Source organism: Delphinapterus leucas, chromosome X (assembly GCF_059928025.1).
Source record: "Delphinapterus leucas isolate spDelLeu-1000000601 "Yukka" chromosome X, BTC_Dleu_Yukka2, whole genome shotgun sequence".
Taxonomy (NCBI): Eukaryota; Metazoa; Chordata; class Mammalia; order Artiodactyla; family Monodontidae; genus Delphinapterus; species Delphinapterus leucas.
Window position 1 is genome coordinate 64694613 of NC_143150.1, and position 22384 is coordinate 64716996.

The window sequence follows — 22384 nt, forward strand, 5'->3', positions numbered from 1 at the left end:
CTAAAATCTCCACACACAAAAAAATAGCTATTAGAACTAATAAATGAATTCTGCAAGGCAGCAGGATAAAAGATTAATATACAGAAATAGTTTGCATTTCCTTAAACTAATATGAGCTATCAAAAAGAGAAAGTAAAAAAAATCCCATTTAAAATCACATCAAAAAAATACTTAGGAATAAGCTGAGGTGAAAGACCTATACACTGAAAACTATAAAACATTGATGAAGGAAATTGATGATATTTCAAAGACATGGAAATATATCCTCTTGTATATAATCTTGTATTGAAAGAATTAATATTGTTAAAAAGGCCATGTTACTCAAAGCAATCTACAGATGTAATGCAATTTCTTACAAAATACCCATGACTTTTTTCACAGAACTAGAAGAAATAATCCTAAATTTTATATGGAACCACAAAAGGCTCAGAATTGCCAAAGCAATCCTGAAGATAAAGGACAAAGCTGGAAGGAATAACTCTTACAGACTATACTTCAAAGCTACAGTAATTAAAATAGTGTGGTATTGGCACAGAAACAGACATATAGATCAGTGGAACAGAATAGAGAGACCAGAAATAAAGCCACACACCAATGGTCAATTAATCTATGACAAAGGAAGCAAGAATATACACTGCAGAAAATACATTCTCTTCAAGAAGTGGCGCTGGAAAAGCTAGAAAGCTACATATAAATCAATAAAATTAGAACACTCCCTAACACCACATACAAAAATAAACTCAAATTGGTTTAAAGGCCTAAATATAAGATGTGACACCATAAAAATGCTAGAAGAGAACATAGGCAAAACTTTCATTGACATAAATTGTAGTAATATTTTCTTAGAAAATTGTAGTAATATTTTCTTAGATCAGTCACCCAAAGCAAAATAAATAAAAGCAAAACTAAACAAGTTGGTCCTAATCAAACTTAAAAGCTTTTGCAGAGCAAAGGAAAACATCAACACAATGAAAAGTCAATCTATGAAATGGGAGAAAATATTTGCCAATGATGCGACTGACCAGTGGTTCATATCAAATATATATAAACGCCTCATACAACTCAATATCAAAAAAAAAACACTCAATTGAAAACTGGGCAGAAGACATAGGCATTTTTCCAATGAAGACATACAGAATGGCCAGCAAGCACATGAAAAGATGTTCAACATTGCTAATTATTAGAGAAACTCAAATCAAACTACAATAAGTTATCATCTCACACAGGTCAGAATGGCTATCATCAAAAGGTCTACAAATAATAAATGCTGGAGAGGGTGTGGAGGAAAAGGAACAGTCCGACTGTGTTGGTGGGAATATAAATTGGTACAGCCACTATAGAGAACAATATGGAGGTTCCTTAAAAAACTAAAAATAGAGCTACCATGATCCAGCACTCCCATTCTTGGGCATATATCCAGAAAAGATGAAAACTCTAATTTGAAATGATAAATGCACCCCAATGTTCATAGCAGCATTGTTAATGATAGCCAAGACATGGAAACAACCAAAGATTGGCTTAAGAAGATGTGATGTACATATATATATGTACATATATATGTACACTTGGTGTGATGTACATATAGGGGGGTGTGTGTGTGTATATAATGGAATGTTACTCTGACATAAAGAATGAAATATTCCCATTCGCAGTTACATTGGTGGACCCAGAGAATATTATACTTAGTGATGTAAGTCAGACAGAGAAAGACAAATACTGTATGATATCACTTATATGTGGAATCTAAAAAATAATACAAATGAATCTACATACAAAACAGACACACAGACATAGAAAACAAACTTAGGGTTACCAACGGGGAGAGGGAGGGAAGGAGGGACAAGGAGTATGGGTGTAACAGATACCAACTACTGTACATAAAATAGATAAGCAACAAGGATTTTCTGTATAGAACAGGGAATGATATTTAGTATCTTGTAATAACCTATAATGGAATATAGTCTGAAAAATATAACTGAATCACTTTGCTGTACACCTGTAACTAACACAATATTGTAAATCAACTGTACTTCAGTTAAGAAAAAAGAAAGATGTAATATATCCATACATTGGAATACTATTCACCCATAAAAATAACTGAAACACTACAACACGAATGAACAGTGAAAAGATTATGCTAATTGAAAGAAACTTATGACAAAAACCACAAACTATATTTTTCCATTTATGTGATATGACCAGAATAAGCAAATCTGTACAAACAGAATGATTGGTGATTGCCATGGGTTGGGGGAGTGTGACAGAAAAGGTTAGAGGGGTTGATTGGTAATTGGTATGGCATTTCTATTTGGAGTGATAAAAATATCCTAAAATTATATAGTGGTGATGGTTGCACAACTCTGTAAATATAATAATAACTGTGGAATTATATATTTTAAATGGTGAACTTTTATATGTCAATTACTTCTCAATAAAACTGTTATTGGAAAAAAATCTCCTGAAAAAGAAATGCCCAGTCCCCAAATGGCTTTCCCTGGAGAATTCTACCAAACATGTAAAAAGAAATTAAAACAGGGAGATACAAGAGGGAGAGATATGGGGATATATGTATATGTATAGCTGATTCACTTTGTTATAAAGCAGAAACAAACACACCATTGTAAAGCAATTATACTCCAATAAGATGCTAAAAAGAAAAAAAGAAATTAAAACTAATTATCCACAATTTCTTCCAAAAAATAGAAGAAAATTAATACTTCCTAACTCACTTTGAGATTACTGTTATCCTAATATTAAAACCAAATACAACACAAAAACGAAAACTATAGACCAATATCCCTCATGAACTTAGATTTTAAAATCCTCAATAAAGGATTATAAATCAAGCACATCAATGTATACATTTAAATATAACTGTGACTGTGACTACATGGGATTTACTCCATGTATGCAGGACTTGTTCAATATTCCAAATTCAATTGATGATATCCTTCCTTTAAACAAGTTAAAGAAGAAAACTCATATGATAATATCAACTGACAGAAAAAACCATATCACACAATCCAACCCTTGGTTATGATTTTTTTAAAACTCTCAGAAAAATAGCATTGAGGAGAACTTCTTCAACTTGATAGCATTTGTAAAACCATATAGATTTTGGTGAGAATCTCTAAGATCACAAAGAAGGCAAGGATGCTCTCTCTCACCACTCTTCTTTATTTTTTAACATTTTTATTGGAGTATAATTGTTTTACAATGATGTGTTAGTTTCTGCTTTATAACAAAGCAAATCAGTTATACATATACATATATCCCCATATCTCTTACCTACTGCATCTCCCTCCCTCCCACCCTCCCTATCCCACCCTTCCAGCTGGTCACAAAGCACCAAGCTGATCTCCCTGTACTATGCAACTGCTTCCCACTATCTATTTTACATTTGGTAGTGTATATATGTCCACATATACATTACCACTCTCTCACTTTGTCCCAGTTTACTCTTCCCCCTCCCCATGTTAAGTCCATTCTCTAGTAGGTCTGTGTCTTTATTCCCATCTTGTCCCTAGGTTCTTCATGACGATTTTTTTTTTAGATTCCATATATATGTGTTAGCATATGGTATTTTTTTTTCTCTTTCAGACTTACTTCACTCTGTATGACAGACTCTAGGTCCATCCACCTCACTACAAATAACTCAATTTCATTTCTTTTTATGGCTGAGTAATATTCCATTGTATACGTGTGCCACATATTCTTTATCCATTCACCTGTCAATGGACACTTATGTTGCTTGCATGTCCTGGCTATTGTAAATAGAGCTGCGATGAACATTGTGGTACATGACTCTTTGAATTATGGTTTTCTCAGGGTAAATGCCCAGTAGTGGAATTGCTGGATTGTATGGTAGTCCTATTTTTAGTTTTTTAGGAACCTCCATAATGTTCTCCATAGTGGCTGTATTAATTTACATTCCCACCAACAGTGTATGAGTGTTCCCTTTTCTCCACACCCTCTCCGGCATTTATTGTTTCTAGATTTTTTGATGATAGCCATTCTAACTGGTGTGAGATGATATCGCATTGTAGTTTCGATTTGCATTTCTCTAATGATTAATGATGTTGAGCATTCTTTCATGTGTTTGTTGGCAGTCTGTGTATCTTCTTTGGAGAAATGTCTATTTAGGTCTTCTGCCCATTTTTGGATTGGGTTGTTTGTTTTTTTGATATTGAGCTGCATGAGCTGCTTGTAAATTTTGGAGATTAACCCTTTGTCAGTTGCTTCACTTGCAAACATTTTCTCCCATTCTGAGGGTTGTCTTTTGGTCTTGTTTATGGTTTCCTTTGATGTGCAAAAGCTTTGAAGTTTCATTAGGTCCCATTTTTTAATTTTTGTTTTTATTTCCATTTCTCTGGGGGCTGGATCAAAAAGGATCTTGATGTGATTTATATCATAGAGTGTTCTGCCTCTGTTTTCCTCTAAGAGTTTGATAGTGTCTGGCCTTACATTTAGGTCTTTAATCCATTTTGAGTTTATTTTTGTGTATGGTGTTAGGGAGTGTTCTAATTTCATTCTTTTACATGTAGCTGTCAAGTTTTCCCAGCATCACTTACCAAAGGGATTGTCTTTTCTCCATTGTATATTCTTGCCTCCTTTATCAAAGATAAGGTTACTATAGGTGCGTGGGTTTACCTCTGGGCTTTCTATCCTGTTCCATTTATCTATATTTATGTTTTTGTGCCAGTACCATACTGTCTTGATGACTGTAGCTTTGTAGTGTAGTCTGAAGTCCAGGAGCCTGATTCCTCCAGCTCTGTTTTGCTTTCTCAAGATTGCTTTGGCTATTCGGTGTCTTTTGTGTTTCCACCACTCTTCTTTTAATTGATGTAAAATTGACATATAGTATTGTTTAAGTTTAAGGTACACAACGTGTTGAATTGATATATTTACATAATGCAATATGATTACCATTGTAGCCTTAGCTAACAGCTCCATCAGAACACATAATTATGATTTCTTTTTTGTGATAAGAACATTTAAAGTCCACCTCTTAGCAACTTTGAATTATATGGTACAGTATTGTTAACCATAATCACAATGCTATGCATTAGCTCTCCAGAACTTATTCATCTTCTAAATGTAAGTTTATATCCTTTGACCAACATCTTCCCAATACTTCCACCTCCAGCCCCTGGTATCAGCAATCTACTCTTTATTTCTATGTGTTTGGCAATTATAGTTTCCATGTGTAAGTGATAACATACATTATTTGTCTTTCTCTGTCTGGAATTTTAGCATAATGCCCTGAAAGCCCATCCATGTTGTTGGAAGTGGAAAGATTTTCTTCTTTCTCACAGATAAATAATATTCCATGGCATATATATGTATATACATTTTCTTTACCCATTCATCCATTGACAGATGATTAAGTTGTTTCTGTATCTTGACTATTGTGAATAATGCTGCAATAAACATGGAAGTGTAGATATCTTTTTTATACTTTATTTTTATTTTCTTCAGGTATACACCCAGAAGTAGGATTACTGGATCACATGGTAGTTGTATTTTTAGTTTTTCAGCATAGTAGTTGAAATCCTAGCCAGTATTTCAACAAAATGAAACAAAAAACATAAATATCATAAAAGAAGAAACAAAGCTGTCTGTATTTGCATATGACATGACATGGTAGCCTGCCTAGAAAATCTCAAGGAATCTACCAAAAAAAAAGTAGAACTAAGTGAGTTCAGCAAGTTTGCAGGATACAAGATCAACACACAAGAAGCAATCACATTTCTATGCACTAACAATGAATATACAACAACCAAAACAACAACAAAAAAAACAGAATACTACTTACAATTGCTCCAAAGAACATGAAATACGTAGATAAAATTCTAAAAAGATATGTACACGATGTATGTAGAAAGTACAACATGCTGATGAAAGAAGTAAAAAAAAAATAACTAAATAAATGGTTAGGCATAAAATATTTGTGGACTGGAAGATTCAATTTATTAAAATGTGTATTGTCTCCAAATTGATCTATAGGTTTAATGAAATTTCTTTACATAGACATAGTTAACTAATTCTAAAATTTATATGGAATGATGGAAAGGCATTAGTGTAGGTAAAATCAGTTTGAAAAAGGAGAATAGAGTGGAGGAATTGCTCTACCTGATATTATGAATTATTATATAGCTACCATAATCAAGACAGTGTGATATTAGTAGAGAGGTAGAAACACAGATTAATGGAAAAAAATAAAGAATCCAGAAATAGAGCCACACAAATATGCCCTACTGATTTTTTAAATAGGTGCAAAATCAAGTCACTGTTCAATGGATCCATGACAAAATAATTTCAGTAAATTGTGCTGAAAGAATTGAATATCCATAGGCCAGAAAAAAAACAAAGAAAAAGAAAAAAGAACTTCAACCTAAACCTTACACCCTACATAAAATTCAACACAATATGGATCACAAACTTAAATGTAAAACATAAAATCATAAAATTTTAGAAAAAGAAACACTGGAGAAATTCTTTGAGATCTAGGGCTAAGCAAACATTTCTTAAACTAGACAGTAAAATCATAATCCACAAATAGACAAAAATTGACAAATTGCTATAAGCATATTTATGTATATACACACAGGCATATATATATATATATATATATATATATATATATATATATATACTCTTAAAATGGGACAGTTTAAAAACAAATTATACATTTAAAAATGGCCAAAAGACATAAGCAGACATTTTTTGGAAAAGGACACACAAATAGCTAATAAACATATGAAAAGATGTTCAATATCATTAAACATCAGGGGAATGCAAATTACAATCACAAGCTACCACTTGAAATAATAACAACAACAAAACAGTACCACCACCAAATTCTGACCAGGAAATGGAAAAACTGGATCATTAATACACTGCTTCTGGGAATGTAAAATTGTACAGCCATTCTGCAAAACAATTTGGCAGTTTCCTCAAAAACTAGACATGCAGTACCATACAAGCCAGCAATTGCAGTCTTGGATATTTACCCAGAGAAATGAAAGCTTATTTTCACATAAAATCCTGTATATAAATGCTCATAAGAGTTTTAATTTTTTAATTTTTATTTTATATTAGAGTAGAGTTGATTAACAATGTTGTGTTACTTTCAGGTGTACAGTGAACAGATTCAGATATACATATACATGCATCTATTAGTTTCCCATTTAGGTTATTACAGAGTACTGAACAGAGTTCTCTGTGCTATACAGTAGGTCTTTGTTAGTTATCTATTTTAAGTATAGCAGTGTGTAAATGTCAGTCCCAATCTCCCAATCTATCTCTGCCCCTCAACTTTCACAGCTGGTAACTATAAATTTGTTCTCTAAGTCTGTGAGTCTATTTCTCTGGTAACTAACTTCATTTGTATCATTTTTTTAAAAGATCCATCCACATATAAGCAATATCATATGATATTTATCTTTCTATGTCTGACTTACTTCATTTAGTATGATAATCTCTAGGTCCATCTATGTTGCTGCAAATGGCATTATTTCATTCTTTTTAGTGGCTGAGTAATAATCCATTGTATATAGGTACTACATATTCTTTATCCATTCATCTGTCAATGGACATTTAGGTTGCTTCCATGTCTTGGCTATTGTAAACAGTACCGCAATGAACATTTGGGTGCATGTATCCTTTTGAACCATGTTTTTCTCTGGATATATGCCCAGAAGTGGGATTGCTGGATCATATGGTAGCTCTATTTTTAGTTTCTTAAGGAATCTCCATACTGTTCTCCACAGTGGCTCTACCGACTTACATTCCCACCAAGAGTGTAGGAGGGTTCCCTTTTCTCCACACCCTCTCCAGCATGAATTGTTTGTAGACTTTTTGATGATGGCCATTCTGGTACAGCTTCAGTGCAATCCCTATCATCAAATTACTGATGGTATTTTCCACAGAAAAAGAACAAAAAATATCTTAAAATTTGTATGGAGACACAAAAGACCCTGAATAGATAAAGCAATCTTGAGAAAGAAGACCTAAACTGGAGGAATCTGGCTCCCTGACTTCAGACTATACTACAAAGCTACAGTAATCAAAACAGTATGGTGCTGGCATAAAAACAGAAATATAGATTAATCAAACAGGACAGAAAGCCCAGAAATAAACCCATACACATGTGGCTTCCCTGGTGGCACAGTAGTTAAGAGTCCACCTGCCAGAGCAGGGTACAAGGGTTTGAGCCCTGGTCCAGAAGATCCCACATGCCGGGAGCAACTAAGCCCATGTGTCACAACTACTGAACCTGTGCTCTAGAGCCCGCAAGCCACAACTACTGAACCTGTATGCCACAACTACTGAAGCCCATGTGCTTAGGGCCTGTGCTCCAGAACAAAGAGAAGCCACTGCAATGAGAAGCCCTCACACTGCAACCAAATGTAGCCCCCACTCACTGCAACTAGAGAAAGCCTGCACACAGCAATGAAGACCCAATTCAGCCAAAAATAAATTAATTTAATTAAACAAAACACATGGCTAAAATCAATTAATCTACAGCAAAGGAGACAAGACTATACAATGGAGAAAAGACAATCTCTTCAATAAATAGTGCTGGGAAAACTGAACAGCTACATGTCCAGTAAAAATATGAAATTAGAACATTCTTTAACACCACAAACAAAAATAAACTCAAAATGGAATTTTTCCAAGATGTCAGAGGAGTAGGAGGATGTGGAATTCATCTCTCCCTAAATACGTATCAAGAATACAGCTACAAATGGAACAATTCTCACAGAGCACCTGCTGAACACTAGCAGAGGACCTGGGACACCCAAAAAGACAAGAAAGATCCCCACATAACCGGGTAAGATAAAAAAAGAAGAAGGGAAAAAGAAGAGGAGAGGAATCAGGACAGGACCAGTGCCTCAGCTGGGAGCTGAAGGTGAGGAGAGGTTCCCTCATCTGGGAAAGCCCCCTCACCAGCAGAAAGATCAGCTGGGACAGAAGGGGAGCTTTGGGAGCTCAGAGGAGAGCACAGCAAGTGGTCAGTGGCAGGCAGGATAGAGCAAGGCCTACATATGGTCCGTGCCACAGCCCTGCATGCCCCAGCCTGAAATGGGTGCCCTCCAGTGTGCACAGGGGTTGGGTGTTGGAACTTGAGTTTTAGTGAGCAGACCTGGGGAGGGGACTGATGTTTTCTGTGAGGAGACAGCCCAAAGGGAAGGGAATGAGGAGCTCCACACATTGGAATGTTCATGGAGGAAGCCCAGACTGCCACAGAAGTGAAGAGCCATTGCTGAGTGATGCACAATGCATGGGGCTCGCTTTGCAGCCTCTCTCCTCACACACCAGCTACTGCCTCCATGGGCACTAGGGAGGGCACCTACTGGAGCCAGATACCATGTCCCTGCCATCGGCTACCCCCTACCCCCTGCCTGGGCAGCCCTGATCACTGCCTGATGGACTCACAACTTCCAATTGCTACCCCAGCACCCTCCCACGAGGGCAGCCTCCTTGCCCCAATCACTGCCTTGGCTCTTTCCTGCCTGATGGGCTCCTGTGCTCCAGCAAACTCAGAAACAGACTCCAGTGAGAGGAACACACATGAAGTTAGGGCTGAAATCACAGCTGAGCCCCAGAGGCCGTGTGACTAAGGAAGAACAGCTGAAATATCTCCATACAGTTGCATGAACCATGGAGTTACACCTCTGCTGACATCTTCCTAAATTCAGCATCTCTGAAACATCCAAAAGGACAAGAAGTACTCCTGCAGCTGGGATGCATATCGCTATAGCAGCTGTGGGCTTTGTGGGTGCATACACATGGGGGTTGGGCCAGGCCAGAGCCTGAGCTGCCTCCATAGCCCCCACACTGTGCTCAGGTGCACAACTATAGCAGTCCAGGGACCTGACCTCAGTGGATCCATGTCAGTGGCCTGATGAAAACAATGCCTGAAATTCACCAGGGTCAATTGCCAGCATACCTGCAGTTAAAGTGGGAATGAGAGAAGGGCAAATAACAGTGTACTTTGTGAGCCCACACAATGAGCAAAAGGGGACACAACAGAGCACATTCACAGGTGAACAGCTCCAGAGGAAGAATGTTCAGTGGCTTCTTTTACAGGGAGAGTTCTCCAATCCTGCCTATCTCACACCACAGGTCAGAAAAACAGCTAAGAAACATACCTGGGGGTCTCTACTCTAAAAATTAGGGAGCACACCCTGTGCCTGACAGGACAGTGAAAACCACAGAGCAAAGGGCAGGCCCCACTTAATATCCAGGACAAGCTTTGGTCACCACAACACCAGTCAAGCCCCTTATCAAGGAGATAATGGCAAAGCTTCTGGACCAACCTCACCCACCAGGGACAGACACCAGAAGCAAGAGGAACTACGATCCTGCAGCCTGTGGAAAGGAGACCACAAACACAGTAATTTAGACAAAATGAGAAGACAAAGAAACAAATTGCAGACAAAGGAGCAAGATAAAAACCTACAAGAACAACTAAATGAACAGTATATAGGCAATTTACCTGAAAAAGAATTCAGAGTAATGATAGTAAAGATGATACAAGATCTAAGAAAAAAACAGAGGCACAGATCAAAGAGATACAGGAAATGTTTAACAAAAACCTAGAAGAACTAAATAACAAACAAACAGAGATCAACAATAAAATAACTGAAATGAAAAATAACTAGAAGGAATCAATAGCAGAATAACTGAGGCAGAACACATAAGTGACCTGGAAGACAGAATGGTGGAAATCACTGCCACAGAATGGAATAAAGAAAAAGAAATGAAAATAGTCTAAGAGAACTCTGGGACAACATAAAATGCACCAACATTCAGGTTATAGGGGTTGCAGAAGGAGAACAGAAAGGGAAAAGCCCTGAGAAAATACTTGAAGAGATTATAGTAAAAATCTTCCCAAACATGGGAAAGGAAATAGTCAACAAAGTGCAGGAGTGCAGAGAGTCCCATACTGGAAAAACCCAAGGAGGAGCATGCTGAGACACATAGTAATCAAACTAATAAAAATTAAATACAAATAAAAAATATTAAAAGCAACAAAGGAAAAGCAACAAATGACATGCCAGGGATTCCCCATAAGGTTATCAGCTGATTGTTCAGCAGAAACTCTGCAGGTCAGAAGGAAGTGGCATGATATATTTAAAGTGATGAAAGGGAAGAACCTACAACCAAGAATACTCTACCCATCAAGGCTCTCATTCAGATTTGATGGAGAAAAAAAAGCTTTATACACAAGCAAAAGCAAAGAGAATTCAACACCACCAAACCAGCTTTACAACGAATGGCAAAGGGACCTCTCTAGACAGTGGGGGGAAAAAGAGGCCACAACTAGAAACAAGAAAATCACAAATAGGAAAGCTCATTGGTAAAGGTAAACTTACAGTAAAAACAGGAACTCATCCATACACAAATATGATAACAAAACATGAAACCATGAGAAGCGGAGAGTACAAATGTAGGAAATAGGAATTGCATTTGAAATTAAGAGACCAGCAACTTAAAACAACCTTGTATATATACAGACTGCTTTATCAAAACCTCATCGGAAATGAAAACCAAAATACTACAAGAGATACACATACACAAAAGAAAAAAAAAACAACCCAAACACAACACTAACGATGGTCATCAAACCACAAGAATAGGGAACAAAGAGAGGAAAAAAGACCTACAAAAAGACACCAAAACAATTAAGAAAATGGCAAAAGAAACATACACAATGATAATTACCTTAAATTTAAATGGATTAAAAGCTACAAGAAAGACATAGACTGGCTGAATGGAAACAAAAGCAAGACCTGTGTATATGCTGTCTACAAGAGATCCACTTCAGACCTGGGGCACATACAGACTGAAAGTGAGGGGATGGACAAAGATATTCCATGCAAATGGAAATCAAAAGAAAGCTGGAGTAGGAATACTCATATGAGTCAAAATAGACAATAAAACAAAGACTGTTACAAGGGACAAGGATGGACACTACATAACGATCAAGGGATCAATCCAAGAAGAAGATATAACAATTGTAAATATATGTGAACTCAATATAGGAGCACCTCAATATATAAGGCAAATGCTAACAGCCATAGCAGGGGAAATCAACAGTAACACAATAATATCGGGGGACTTTAACACCCCACTTACACCAATAGACACATCATCTAGACAGAAAATTAATAAGGAAACACAGCCTTAACTAAGATTGGACCAGATACACTTAACTGATATTTACAGGACATTCCATCCGAAAGCAGCAGAATACATTTTCTTCTCAACTGCACACAGAACATTCTCCAAGGTAAATCACATCTTGGGTCACAAATCAAGTCTTTGTAAATTTAAGAACATAGAAATCATATCAAGCATCTTTTCTGACCACAAGGCTGTTAGATTAGAAATCAATTACAGGAAAATAAAACTGTGAAAAACACAAACACATGGAGGCTAATCAATATGTTATTAAATATCCAGTGGATCACTGAAGAAATCAGAGGAAATTAAAACATATCTAGAGATAAATGACAATGAAAACATGATGATCCAAAACCTATGGGATGCAGCAAAAGCAGTCATAAGAGGGAAGATTATAGCAATACAATCTTGCCACAAGAAACAAGAAAAATCACAAAGATACGACCTAACCTTACACCTAAAGCAACTAGAGAAGGAAGAATAAATGAAACCCAAAGCTAGTAAAAGGAAAGAAATCATAATGATCAGTGGAGAAATAAATGAAATAGAGACAAAGAAAACAATAACAAAGATCTATATAACTAAAACCTGGTTTTTTGAGAAGATAAACAAAATTGATAAACCTATAGTCAGACTCATCAAGAAAAAAGGGAGAGGACTCAAATCAATAAAAATAGAAATGAAAAAGGAGAAGTTACAACTGACACTGCAGAAATACAAAGGATCATAGGAAACTACTACAAGCAACTATATGACAATAAAATGGACAACCTAGAAGAAATGGACAAATTTGTACAAAGGTAAACACTTCCAAGACTAAACCACGATGAAATAGAAAATATGAACAGAAAAATCACAAGCACTGAAATTGAATCTGTGATTAAAAATCTTCCCAGAAACAAAAGTCCAGGACCAGATGGTTTTACAGGTGAATGCTCTCAGACATTTAATGAAGAGTTAACACATACCCTTCTGAAACTCTTCTAAAAAATGGCAGAAGGAACAGTCCCAAGCTCATTCTACGAGGCCACCATCACCCAGATACCAAAACCTGACAAATAAATCACAAAAGAAGAAAATTACAGGCCAATATTACTGATGAGTATAGACGCAAAAATCCTCAAAAAAATAATAGCAAACTGAATCCAACAACACATTAAAAGGATCATACACATGATCAAGTGGGATTTATCCCAGTGATGCAAGGATTTTTCAATATCTGAAGATCAATTAATGTGATGCACCACTTCAACAAATCAAAGAATAAAAACCATATGATCATCTTAATAGATACAGAAAAACCTTTAGACAATATTCAACACCCCTTTATGATAAAAATTGGGCATAGAGGGATCCTACCTCAACATAATATAGGCCATATATGACAAACCCACAGCAAACATCATTCTCAATGGTGAAAAAATGAAAGCATTTCCTCTAAGATGAGAAACAAGACAAGGATGTCCATTCTTGCCACTATTATTCCACAGATTTTTGGAAGTCCTAGGTATGGCAATCAGAGAAGAAAAAGAAATGGAAGGAATCCAAATTGGAAAATAAGTAAAACTGTCAATGTTTGCAAATGACATTATACTATACATAGAAACTCCTAAATATACCACAAGAAAACTACTGTAGCTCATCAATAAATTTTGTAAATTTCAGGATAGACAATAAATGCACATAAATCTCTTGCATCCCTATACACTAACAATGAAAGATCAGAAAGATAAATTAAAGAAACACTCCCATTTACCACTGCAACAAAACGAATAAAATACCTAGGAATAAACCTACCTAAGGAGGCAAAAGATCTGTATGTAGAAAACTATACAACACTGATTAATAAAATCAAAGAGGACACAAACTGATAGAGAGATATACCACATTCTTGGATTGGAAGAATCAACATTGTGAAAATGACTATACTCCCAAAGCAATCTACAGAGTCAATGCCATACCTATCAAACTACCAATGGCATTTTTCACAGAACTAGAGCAAAAAATTTCACAATTTGTATGGAAACCCAAAGACCCCAAATAGCCAAAGCAATCTGGAGAAAGAAAAATGGAGCTGAAGTCAGGCTCCCTGACTTCAGACTATACTACAAAGCTACAGTAATTCAAGACAGTGTGGTCCTGGCACAAAAACAGAAATATAGATCAATGGAACAGGATAGAAAGTCCAGAGATAAACCCACAGACCTATGGTCACCTAATCTATGACAAATGAGGCAAGACTATACAATGGAGAAAAGACAGTCTCTTCAATAAGTGGTGCTGGGAAAACTGAAGAGATACATGTAAAAAAATGAAATTAGAACACTCTCTAACACCACATACATAAATAAACCCAAAATTGATTAAGGACCTAAATGTAAGGCCGGATAATATAAAACTCTTACAGGAAAACATAGACAGAACACTCTTTGACATAAATTGCAACCAGATCTTTCTTGATTTGCCTCCTAGAGTAATGAAAATAAAAACAAAAATAAACAAATAAGACCAAATTAAACTTAATAGCTTTTGCACAGCAAAGGAAACCATAAACAAAACAAAAATACAATCCTCAGAATTGAAGAAAATATTTGCAAACAAAGCAACCAACAAGAGATTAATCTCCAAAATATACAAACAGCTTATGCAGCTCAATACCAAAGAAACAAACCACCCAATCAATGAATAGGTGGAAGATCTAAATAGACATTTCTCCAAACAAGACATACAGATTGCTAAAAAGCACATGAAAAAATGCTCAACATCACTAATTATTATAAAAATCCAAATCAAATCTACAATGAGGTATCACCTGACACCAGTCAGAATGGCCATCATTAAAAAGTCTACAAACAATAAATGCTGCAGAGGGTGTGGAGAAAAGGGAACCCTCCTACATTGTTGGTGGGAATGTAAAATATGGAGAATGTATGGAGGTTCCTTAAGAAACTAAAACTGGAGGTACCATACGATCCAGCAATCCCACTCCTTGGCATATATCCAGATAAACCATAATTCAAAAACATACGTGACCCCAATGTTCATTACAGCATTATTTACAATAGCCAGAACATGGAATAAACCTAGATATCTATCGACAGAGGAATGGATAAAGAAGATGTTGTATCTATATACAATGGAATATTACTCAGTCATAAAAAAGAAATAATGTCATTTGCAGCAACATGGATGGACCTAGAGAAAGTAACACTGAGTGAAGTAAGTCAGAGAAAGACAAATATCATATGACATTGCTTATATTTAGAATTTTAAAAAAGGGTACAAATGAACTTACCTACAGAACAGAAATAGAATTACAGATGTAGGAAATAAACTTATGGTTACCAGGGTGTAATGGGCGGTGGGATAAAATGGGAGATTGGGATTCACATATACACACTACTATACATAAAATAGATAACTAATAAGGACCTACTGTATAGCACAGGGAACTCTATTTAATACTCTTTAATGGCCTATATAGGAAAAGAATCTAAAAAGAGTTAATATATGTTTACATATAACTGATTCTCTTTGCTGTACACCTGAAACTAACATAAAACTGTAAATCAACTATACTCCAATATATTTTTTTTTAAACTCAAAATAAGTTAAAGACACAAATGTTAAGACCAGATACTATGAAATTTTTTTTTAACATCTTTACTGGAGTATGATTGCTTTACAACAGTGTGTTAGTTTCTGCTTTATAACAAAGTGAATCAGTTATATATATACATATGTTCCCATATCTCTTCCCTCTTGCATCTCCCTCCCTCCCACCCTCCCTATCCCACCTCTCTAGGTGGTCACAAAGCACTGAGCTGATCTCCCTGTGCTATGCAGCTGCTTCCCACTAGGTATCTATTTTACGTTTGGTAGTGTATATATGTCCATGCCACTCTCTCACTTTGTCACAGCTTACTCTTCCCCCTCCGCATATCCTCAAGTCCATTCTCTAGTAGGTCTGTGTGTTCATTCCCGTCTTGCCCTTAGGTTCTTCATGACCTTCATTTTTTTCCCTTAGATTCCATATATATGTCTTAGCATATGGTACTTGTTTTTACTTTTCTGACTTACTTCACTCTGTATGACAGACTCTAGGTCCATCCACCTCACTACAAATAACTCAGTTTCGTAGAGAATCCTAAAGATGCTACCAGAAAACTACTAGAGCTAATCAATGAATTTGGTAAAGTAGCAGGATACAGAATTAATGCACTTAAATCTCTGGCATTCCTATACACTAATGATGAAAAATCTGAAAGTGAAATTAAGAAAACACTCCCATTTACCATTGCAACAAAAAGAATAAAATATCTAGGAATAAACCTACCTAAGGAGACCAAATGCCTGTATGCAGAAAGTTATAAGACACTGATGAAAGAAATTAAAGATGACACAAATAGACGGAGAGATATACCATGTTCTTGTATTGGAAGAATCAACATTGTGAAAATGACTCTACTACCCAAAGCAATCTACAGATTCAATGCAATCCCTATCAAACTACCACTGGCATTTTTCGCAGAACTAGAACAAAAATTTTCACAATTTGTATGGAAACACAAAGACCCCAAATAGCCAAAGCAATCTTTGTTTTTGTTTTGTTTTGTAGTTTGTGGGCCTCTCACTGTTGTGGCCACTCCCATTGCGGAGCACAGGCTCCAGATGCGCAGGCTCAGTGGCCATGGCTCACGGGCCTAGCCACTCCATGGCATGTGGGATCTTCCTGGACCGGGACACGAACCCATGTCCCCTGCATCATAAGGTGGACTGTCAACCACTGTGCCACCAGGGAAGCCCCAAAGCAATCTTGAGAACAAAAAATGAAGCTGGAAGAATCAGACTCTCTGACTTCAGACTATAATACAAAGCTACAGTAATCAAGACAGCATGGTACTGGCACAAAAACAGAAATATAGATCAATGGATCAGGATAGAAAGCCCAGAGATAAACCCACGCACATATGGTCACCTTATCTTTGATAAAGGAGGCAAGAATATACAGTGGAGAAAAGACAGCCTCTTCAATAATTGGTGCTGGGAAAACTGGACAGGTACATGTAAAAGTATGAAATTAGAACACTCCCTAACACCATACACAAAAATAAACTCAAAGTGGATTAAAGACCTAAGTGTAAGGCCAGACACTATAAAACTCTTAGAGGTAAACATAGAACAGTTTTTGACAGAAATTGCAGCAATATCTTTTTCAATCTGTCTCCTAGAGTAATGGAAATAAAAACAAAAATAAACAAATGGGAACTAATTAAACTCAAAAGCTTTTGAACAGCAAAGGAAATCATAAACAAAACTAAAAGACAACCCACAGAATGAGAGAATATATTTGTGAATGATTCAACCGACAATGGATTAATGTCCACAATTTACAAACAGCTCATGCAACTCAGTATCAAAAAAACAAACAACTGGGTTTCCCTGGTGGCGCAGTGGTTGAGAGTCCACCTACCAATGCAGGGGACACGGGTTTGTGCCCCGGTCCGGGAAGATCCCACATGCTGCGGAGCGGCTAGGCCCGTGAGCCATGGCTGATGGGCCTGTGCGTCCGGAGCCTGTGCTCCGCAATGGAAGAGGCCACAACAGTGAGAGGCCCGTGTACCACAAAACAAACAAACAAACAACCGAATCTAAAAATGGACAGAAGACCTAAATAGACATTTCTTCAAAGTAGACATACAGATGGCTAAGAGGCATATGAAAAGATTCTCACCATCACTAGTTATTAGAGAAATTCATAATAGCTTTATTTTTAATAGCCAAAAAATGGATACTACTCATATGTCCCTCCACAAGTCAATAGTTAAAAGAACTGTGGTACATCCATACCATGGAATACAATTTAATGGAAACATACCCTCCCACTAATATTTTATTGATAGTCATGTAGATCTGATAATGACTTATCTTAGAAGCATTATGCTATTGCAATACTTTATATACTATGTCTCATTTTTAATTTAGCATTAAGGAAATGCAGTATTTTTATTGTAACACCCCCTACATCTTTATCCAGAGGCCTGTTGCCACTTTTGTCTTTAAATAAAAATTGCTTGGTCCTGTGAAATGCAGGATTACATTTCTATCCAGTTAATTTGGGTTAGTATATTCTTGGTCATCAAAATACTCATGGCTTTGGGAACTTGATTTGGGAAATATTCATGGTGTATGAAGAAGCATTATCAATACTGTATGACCTCAACCACATTTTAAAAATGTATGCTCAGTTGTGTGTAGACATATACAATGACTAGAACTCAAACCATACACTGCTTGTGATTATGAATATTTTTTCATTGTCTCTTGTGTTTTTAAATTTGAAATAATATACATATAAACTTTTAAAAGTTGGAAAATAAATAAATGTTATTTAAAAGGTGCCATTCCTCCCCCCTGAAAGTCAAGTAGGAGAAACATGCATACGAACAACTAAACTAAAATATAGTATAATATGTGTGTGTGAAGCTTCATGTCTTTGTTAATGTCAGCTAGAGCCCTCACCAACTGAACAGCTCTGAATCTTAACTAGCCAAGGGTTCAGGGCAACTGCCCTAATTCAGTACACCCAAGGGACTGCTGAATGTGGCTACAACAACTGAGAGTAAACATTGGATCAGTTTATCCTAACCCCCTATGTGTGGTGCTAGAGCCTATAGTGCCTTTTTTTAAAAAAAAAATCTTTATTGGAGTATAACTGCTTTACAATGGTGTGTTAGTTTCTGCTTTATAACAAAGTGAATCCATTATACATATACATATGGTCCCATATCTCTTCATGACACCCCATCCCTGCTTCAGCATCATGAATGTTACAACTACAGGAAAGAATCATGGTGACAGTTTACAAAGTGATGGTATATTTGCCAAATAGTTCTTTCTTCTGCTTGGCATCACAGTTTGAAGAAGATCCAACCTGAGTTTTGAAAACATAGTTATTAATGTAGCATTTAAATACTAAGTATTTGGTCTGCACATGAATTCCTGTAAAGAAATCCAGATAAATATCGGTGTAACTGCAGTAGTGGGTAACTTTGCTACTTCAACTTAAGTCTTACTAGGTATGCTTCTTTCAAGGGGTAATTATTTGTTTGTGCTTCTATGAAACAGTTTTTTCCTAAAATTTACAAAATTCAATAAAGCAAAAATCCAGTATGATTAGACATTAGAATAATTGGTAAGAGGTCACAAAATGTTCATGTCACAAAATAAATATGAAAGTTCTATTTTAGGCAAAATTTAAATAAAGGCAAAATACAAATCATCAACACTGCAAAAACTAGCCTAAAAATGGGAGACTGAAATATGTATTTAATCAAAACAACTTTAATTTAAAGACATTAATTTTGGGACTTCCCTGGTGGCATAGTGGTTAAGAATCCGCCTACCAGGGGACGAGAGGAAGATGGCAGAAGAGTAAGACACAGAGATCACCTTCCTCGACACAGATACACCAGAAATACATCTACACATGGAACAACTCCTACAGAACACCTACTCAACACTGGCAGAAGACCTCAGACCTCCCAAAAGGCAAGAAAGTCACCACGTACCTGGGTAAGGCAAAAGAAAAAAGAATAAACAGAGACAAAAGGATAGGGACAGGACGTGCACCAGTGGGAGGGATCTGTGAAGGATGAAAGGTTTCCCACACACTAGGAAGCCACTTCGCGGGCGGAGACTGCGGGTGGTGGAGGGGGAAAGTTTCGGAGCCGCAGAGGACAGCAGAGCAACAGGGGTGCGGAGGGCAAAGCGGAGAGATTCCCGCACAGAGGATCGGTGCCGACCGGCACTCACCAGCCCGAGAGGCTTGTCTGCTCACCCACCGGGGCGGGAGGGGCTGGGAGCGAAGGCTTGGGCTTGGGCAGGAGCTCAGGGAGAGGACTGGGGTTGGCGATGTGAACACAGCCTGCAGGGGGTTAGGGCACCACAGCTAGACGGGAGGGAGTCCGGGGAAAAGTGTGGACCTGCCGAAGAGTCAAGAGACTTTTACTTCCATCTTTGTTTCCTGGTACGCGAGGAGAGGGGATTAAGAGCGCTGCTTAAAGGAGCTACGGAGACAGGTGCGAGCCAAGGCTAAAAGCACGGGACCCCAGAGATGGGCATGAGTTGCTAAGGCTGCTGCTGCTGCCACCACCAAGAAGCCTGTGTGTGAGCACAGGTCACTATCCACAACCCCCTTCCGGGGAGCCTGTGCAGCCCTCCACTGCCAGGGTCCCAGGATCCAGGGACAACTTCCCCAGGAGAACGCATGGCACGCCTCAGGCTGGTGCAACGTCATGCTGGCCTCTGCCGCCGCAGGCTCGCCCCGCAGTCTGTACCCCTCCCTCCCCCTGGCCGGAGTGAGCCAGAGTCCCCGAAGCAGCTGCTTCTTTAACTCTGTCCTGTGTGAGTGAAGAACAGTCGTGCTCCAGCGACCTACAAGCAGAGGCGGGGCCAACTCCAAAGCTGAGCCTGGGGAGCTGTAAGAACAAAGAAGAGAAATGGAAATCCCTCCCAGCAGCCTCAGAAGCAGCGGATTGAAGCTCCACAATCAACTTGATGTACCCTGCATCTGTGGAATACATGAATAGACAGCGAATCATCCCAAATTGTGGAGGTGGACTTTGAGAGCAACATTTATAATTTTTTTCACCTTTTCCTCTTTTTGTGAGAGTGTATGTGTATGCTTCTGTGTGAGATTTTGTCTGGGTAGCTTTGCTTCCACCATTTGTCCTAGGGTTCTATCCGTCTGTTTTTTGTTTGTTTGTTTTCTTTAAAAAATTATTTTTTCTTAATAAATATTTTTATTTTAATAAATTGATTTTATTTTATCTTACTTTCTTTTATTTTATTTTCTTTCTTTCTTTCCTTGTTTCGCTCCTTCCTTCCTTCCTCCCTCCCTCCCTCCCTCCTTTCTTTCTTTCTTTCTCTCTCTCTCTCTCTCTTTCTTTCTTTCTACTTTTTCTCCCTTTTATTCTGAGGTGTGTGGATGAAACACTCTTGGTGCTCTAGCCAGGAGTCAGTGCTGTGCCTCTGAGGTGGGAGAGCCAACTTCAGGACACTGGTCCACAAGAGACATCGCAGCTACACATAATATCAAACAGCGAAAATCTCCCAGAGATCTCCATCTCAACACTACCACCCAGATTCACTAAATGACAGGCAAGCTACAGTGCTGGACATCCTATGCCAAACAACTAGCAAGACAGGAACACAGCACCACCCATTAGCAGAGAGGCTGCCTAAAATCATAATAAGCCCAAGGACACCCCAAAACACACCACCAGACATAGAAATGACCACCAGAAAGACAAGATCCAGACTCATCCACCAGAAAACAGGCACTAGTCCCCTCCACCAGGAAGGCTACACAACCCACTGAAACAACTGTAGCCACTGGGGACAGACATCAAAAACAATGGGCACTACGAACTTGCAGCTTGCAAAAATAAGACCACAAACACAGTAAGATAAGCAAAATGGGAAGACAGAAAAACACACAGCAGATGAAGCAAGATAAAAATCCACCACCCCTAACAAATGAAGAGGAAATAGGTGGTCTACCTGAAAATAATTCAGAATAATGATAGTAAATATGATCCAAAATCTTGGAAATAGAATAGACAAAATGCAAGATACATTTAACAAGGACCTAGAAGAACTAAAGATGAAACAAACAATGATGAACAACACAATAAATGAAATTAAAAATACTCTAGATGGGATCAATAGCAGAATAACAGAGGCAGAAGAACGGATAAGTAATCTGGAAGATAAAAGAGTGGAAATAACTACTGCAGAGCAGAAAAAAGAAAAAAGAATGAAAAGAACTGAGGACAGTCTCAGAGACCTCTGGGACAACATTAAATGCACCAACATTCGAATTATAGGGGTTCCAGAAGATGAAGAGAAAAAGAAAGGAACTGAGAATATATTTCAAGAGATTATAGTTGAAAACTTCCCTAATATGGGGAAGGAAATAGTAAATCAAGTCCAGGAAGCACAGAGAGTCCCATACAAGATAAATCCAAGGAGAAATACGCCAAGACACATATTAATCAAACTGTCAAAAAATAAATACAAAGAAAACATATTAAAAGCAGCAAGGGAAAAACAACAAATAACAAACAAGGGAATCCCCTTAAGGTTAAGAGCTGATCTTTCAGCAGAAACTCTGCAAGCCAGAATG